This window comes from Macaca nemestrina, chromosome 9, assembly GCF_043159975.1.
Source record: "Macaca nemestrina isolate mMacNem1 chromosome 9, mMacNem.hap1, whole genome shotgun sequence".
In the NCBI taxonomy this organism is placed as follows: Eukaryota; Metazoa; Chordata; class Mammalia; order Primates; family Cercopithecidae; genus Macaca; species Macaca nemestrina.
Genome location: NC_092133.1, coordinates 1,534,611 through 1,540,610, shown reverse-complemented (window position 1 = coordinate 1,540,610; position 6,000 = coordinate 1,534,611). Strand labels below are relative to the sequence as shown.

Genomic DNA, 6,000 nt, shown 5'->3' with positions numbered 1-6,000 from the left:
GTAATTGTTTTCTTACTGAATTTGTCTATATTGTTAAAGAAAAGAAAGATAAACAAAAGGTGAGGTGTTTAGAAACAGCTCACCCAAGTGTGAACAATTAGTCTTCTGGGGCTGTCCACTCCCAGGGCAGTTGCGGAGCTGGGGGAAGCTCCCCTCCCTGAGTACTGCCCAGGCACTGCCTGTCTTTGGAAGCAGAGGCTGCAGACCCCGATCAGGGGGCGGAGTCTTCCAGGTGCCCCACCGTGCTCCCTGCAGGATCTGCCCCCCAGCAACTGCCCGTTAGGGCAGCTTCATCAGCCAGGGCTCCAGCCCCAAGAGGGAATGGGGAGGGGCTCCGCCCTGGGGTCAGCCGTGTGCTTGTCTGATGGCAGAGGCAGCTCCCGTGCAGGCTCCAGCTCACAGGCACCCATGGGGTCACATTGCATTTGCACGGCGGGACCAGCGGGAGGGTTCCTGCCTGCAGCTCCTGCCTGGTCCCCGCATCCTAAGCCTAGCATTGTCCTCGTGTTTCTTGGTGCACAGCATGGTCTTGGTCCTGGTGCTGGTGTGTGCCTCGCTCTTGTTGCTGACCCTGCAGCAGCCTGCTTGCTCATTTTGTGGCTCTGCCACGCAAAACAAACACTGACCTCTGACCTTGTGGCCCATCCCCTCCCCTCCCCATGAGGGCTTTGTGCAGTGCTTTGCAGCAGACACGTTTCCAAAAGGCAGACTCTCCAATTGTGTTTGAATCTTTGTTAAAAGGCGTCCTTGGGTGCTTGTGCTTGGAGTCATTGTGCAGGATTCAGCCATGTGCACCTCCAATCTGCCAGCTCGTGCGGGGGCTTTACCTCCCCTCCGGTGGACATTTGGTTATTTCCAGGCCTCTGCTTGCTGCGAGTGCTGCTGCTTGAAGCTTCCTGCGGAGTCTCCTGACGTGCTGGTGCTGCGGCTACTCCTGGGTCACGTTAGGAGTCGGAATCTGCAACTTTGGGAGTTGATACCAACCTCTGATCTGGTTCCTGTTGGCTTTGGAGCTGTTTTTCTTGCTTTTTGTTTAGAATCTTTCTGTTTTTACCAAGGGCAAAGATGTTTCTCAAATGTGACTGGGTGATTTGCACAAAATCTCAGAAACTGAACAACTGACTTGAAACCAAGGGTCCCCCTCCCCCTTTATTGCTCTATTGTCTAATTTATTCTTTTCAGTCAGCAGCTTACAGCCTGCGGGCCAGCTGTCTTGCAATCTATAATGCAACCATCTTGGTTAAAGCAATAATGGATCCTTTCACTAGGCTGACCATGGGGCCATTAATAAGGGATGTCATTATTAGAGAAGCTGATGTCAGAAAGGGTAGCTGGGCATCGCTGTGGAGGCCTGTGAGAGCAGCTGCACCACCAGATAGAAAATGAAACCAGGAACCCATGGAGAATAGGGAGAAAGTGTGCGCACGTGTGTGTGCGTGCATGCCAGCGCATGGGGGGAGTGTGCCTGTGCATTTGGTCGTGGTGTGTAAACACTTGCTCCTGTGCCCTGGGTAGTGTCCATGTGTGTGCACACTGTTCATTTGGTCATGGTGTGTATACACTTGCTCCCGTGCCCTGGGTAGTGTCCATGTGTGTGCATACTGTGCATTTGGTCGTGGTGTGTATACACTTGCTTCTGTGCCCTGGGTAGTGTCTGTGTGTGTGTGTGTGCACACTGTGCATTTGGTCATGGTGTGTGCGCACTTGCTCCTGTGCCCTGGGTAGTGTCCGTGTGTGTGCACACTGTTCATTTGGTCATGGTGTGTATACACTTGCTCCCGTGCCCTGGGTAGTGTCCATGTGTGTGCACACTGTGCATTTGGTCGTGGTGTGTATACACTTGCTCCCGTGCCCTGGGTAGTGTCCATGTGTGTGCACACTGTTCATTTGGTCATGGTGTGTATACACTTGCTCCTGTGCCCTGGGTAGTGTCCATGTGTGTGCACACTGTTCATTTGGTCATGGTGTGTATACACTTGCTCCTGTGCCCTGGGTAGTGTCTGTGTGTGTGTGTGCACACTGTGCATTTGGTCATGGTGTGTATACACTTGCTTCTGTGCCCTGGGCAGTGTGCGTGTGTGTGCACACTGTGCATTTGGTTGTGGTGTGTGTGCACCTGCTCCTGTGCACCCACTTCAGTGTCCTACCTGCCACCTGCACCATCAAAGTGGCTTCTGCCTTTATGATTTATTAGGGAGCTGTAGAGCCAAAATCAGGAGGTTGACCCAGGGCAGAACACCACATGCCTGAGGACTATCCCAGCATCTGTGTGGGCCACATGGGGCTCCCCGTGGTGGCTGGGGAGAGGACCTCAAAGGTGGCTCTGGGCAGACGGGAGTTGGTAACAGCACTGGTCCCCTCTGTAGGGTTGAGAGAGACCCCATGAAGTGGGTAGAGGAGGAAAAGGAGGAGGAGGCTAAGTCTGTATCTGGGTAAGGTCTATTTCATATTTTCCCCAAATCAGAGCTTCAAGAAAAAAATACCTTGACCGTGAGCAGATTTAGTGGTTGCCATTTGTTTCTGTTTGGTTTGAAAATATTTGGCTAAAGTTTCTCAGACAAAAGAGCCTATGGGGAAAGGTCCTGTGCTCGGCCCTCGCTCCATGTCCTGTCAGCTGGGAATCTGTGTATTTGTGGGGCAGTGTTGGGGAAGAGAGCAAGGATCCAGGCTGCAGGGTCTCACCACCTCCCAAGCGGCTCACCCTGTGTGAGAACCCTGGGGTTGCTTGTCTCATGCACACTTTTGGAAACTGAGGCTGTAGGTTCTGAGCCTTCCAGTGGCATTCATCATCTGATGAATTCTGAAGCAAGCAGAGGTCCGGACCCCAGGAAGGCTCTTGTCTTCCTTGCCAACTGTGTTATGTTTCCAAACAGTTGAGATCCCAGTGGAAATTTCCAGCACACACACAGACGGCAGGGGCCTGTTCCTCGTGCTCTGTTTTGACATCAATCAGAATGCTGTTTCCTGATCCATATGTACAACTCCGTCTGCACGTGGTACCCGTGGTGTTATTGATGAGGGTTCTGCCTCTGCGACTTTTAGCAAGGTTCTGGTGCCTTCGTGCCTGTGGGGCTGGGGGCCCCGACCTGCAGAAGTACCCTGTGCCAGCCCTGGGTGGTGCCCCAGGCATGCTGTCATCTCCTGTCCCTGCTGCAGCCCTTGGCACTGTCCAATGAGCCAAGTTCATGATTGTGGTCGTCAACTTGTTCCTATGCTTCATCAGCCATCCTTATTGCAGCCCAAGATAAAATTACCCAGGCTTTCCCCTCCAGCGCGAAGGGCAGGGGCCCTCAGTGCTCATCCTCCCCCAGCATCATGCATGGCCACGGGGCACTGGGTAGTGTCCATGTGTGTGCATGGACATTGTTGATGGGACTCTTGGGCTCCCTGGGCTGTGAGCTGGTTGGGGCCCCACCTGCACTATGCCTGAGCTCCCCACATCCTGCCTCTCTCCTGTCACTCGAAGCTCAGCCGCCCGAGAAGCACTTTCCTGCCCCCTCCCTGAGAACTGGGAGCTCTTGGGATGAGGGTTGCCTGGGTTTCTCCTGTGGAACCCTTGCTGTGGCACTGATACACTCAAGTAAATATTTGCCATGTGAATAGCCAAGTATGTAAAAGAATGTGCTCCCTGAAGGCAATTCGCAGCCCCATGTCCCCCCATCCCCCACACTTCCAGGCAACAGTGGAAGCAGCTGTTCTGGGGGTCCCCAAGACCACCTGCATGTCTGGGGACTCACTGGGATTCACAGGACTCAGCACACAGTCCCTCACAGTCAGCTGAGGACCTCATCCAAGCTGGAGCCATGTCAGGCACAGGACAGGTGGGAGGCGGCCACCCATGGGTCTGGCCTTGGTCTCTGTGGCTCCATGGGGCTCCTCAATTCCCCCATGCAAGCTCTGGCACCCCAAAGTCCTCACTCAAGAGTGTCTCTGTGGACAGGCCTGAGGCTGCTAGTTGCAGAAGTGCCTGTGTGCAAGGGCTGGCGTCTGGGAACTTGGCTTTGAAGCATTCCTTTAGTGAGGAAGTTCCTGCCTAGACCGTTTGTGCAAACAATGTGATTCATGGCAAACACCGGCCTTCTTTTGAGAGCCGGGCATGTTAGTGGGCCGGGGGTGCACAACTGAGTAGTCCCCCAATCAAAATCATGAATTTTGGGTCTCAGCTGGAATTCCCTGAGCAGAAACACTGCATACGTGGGGCTGTGTTTTGCTGCTGGAGGGAGTGTGTGCCCCACGTGCACCTCGCAGTGGGGAAGAGTGTGGGAGGGGAGAGAGCACAGGAAGTCTGCTCACAGGCCTCTCCAGGCTGTGCCTGTGAACGCTTCCCTTGTAGATCCAGCCATGCCTCCTGATTATACGGCTGCGATAATGGTGTGGCTGTGCCATGGTGTGGTGGTTGTGGTGTGACTCTGCCATGGTGGGGCCCTGCGTGGTGTAACCCTGCGTGGTGTAACCCTGCTGTGGTGTGACTGTGCCATGACATGACCCTGCCGTGGTGTGGCCCTGCATGGTGTAACCCTGCCGTGGTGTGGCTTTGCTGTGGTGTGACTGTGCCATGACGTGACCCTGCCGTGGTGTGGCCCTGTTATGGTGTGACTGTGCCATGACATGACCCTGCCATGGTGTGGCCCTGCATGGTGTAACCCTGCTGTGGTGTGGCTCTGCTGTGGTGTGACTGTGCCATGGCGTGACCCTGCAGTGGTGTGGCCCTGCGTGGTGTAACCCTGCCGTGGTGTGGCTCTGCTGTGGTGTGACTGTGCCATGGCATGACCCTGCCGTGGTGTGGCCCTGCGTGGTGTAACCCTGCCGTGGTGTGGCTCTGCTGTGGTGTGACTGTGCCATGACGTGACCCTGCCGTGGTGTGGCCCTGCTATGGTGTGACTGTGTGCTGAGTCCTGTGAATCCCAGTGAGTCCCCAGACATGCAGGTGGTCTTGGGGACCCCCAGAACAGCTGCTTCCACTGTGGCCAGAAAGGGGAGGGAGGATGGGAGGGAGAAGACCACATCCCCCAGAAGAGATGGGGTGGGGCGGAAGGGATTTGGGAGGACTGCACACCTAGAAGCAGAACGATGTGTGTGTGTGTGTGTGTGTGTGTGTGTGTGTGTATAGTGTGTGAATGCATGTGCTGTGAGTGGTGTGTTGTGTATGCATGCATATATTGTGTGCATGTGTGGGCTGTGTGTGAGTGGTGTCTTTGGGCATGTGCATGTATGTGTATGTGTGTTGTGCACTGTATGTGCATGTGTATTTTGCATTGTGTATACACATGTACAGTGCATGTGTGCGTATTGTGTGGGCATGTATGTGCAGTGTGTTGTGTGTACATGCATGTGCAGTGTGTATGTGCTGTTTGTGCATGTGCATGTATGTGTATTGTGCATTGTGTGTACATGCACATGCAGTGTGTGTGTGTGAGTGGTATGTTGCAGCCATGGATGGGACAGAAAGTCTCCTGTTCTGGAAATAGGGTAGTGAGTGGAGCATGTTGACAATGGAGAGCACCAGCTGGCTCTGGAGCGGGATCGAGTGACCACAGGAAATCAAACACTCTCGTCTTGTCCCTTCAGTTTGGGGAGTGAGTTTTTAAAATTCTGAATAATATTTTCAACAAGACCTCTGTTCTCTATTTGCATGTGCGTAGTTCATACCCCAGGCAGTTGATCACATAATTCAGAGAGGCATTGATGGGGCGGGAGTGTTACTAGGTCGGTGTCCGGATCCCTGGCCCTGCTCAGCCTGGAAGTGTCACCGAGGGAAATCCCTATTTTACATGGGGCTTCAGCTTTTCCATCTGTAAAATATGAGGGCTGGACTGGCAGGTCCCCTTCCTCCTGTACTTTCTAGAGATCGATGGTTCCACCACAACGTATTTAGAAATGAACCTGATTAAAGGCACAAAGAACAAGGTACTATGTTAACTGCGGCAGAGATTTCAACTGTAACGCTTAATACGGGAAGAAGTAAACATGTATGTGTCATTTGACTACATTTATTTTTCA

General features: G+C 53.5%; 1 protein-coding gene across 1 annotated transcript in view; it reads left to right on the top strand.

Moving 5' to 3' along the window:
* The window catches only part of LOC105470927 (Janus kinase and microtubule interacting protein 3), a 158,078-nt gene that overhangs the window by 148,668 nt on the left and 3,410 nt on the right, over positions 1 to 6,000 (top strand).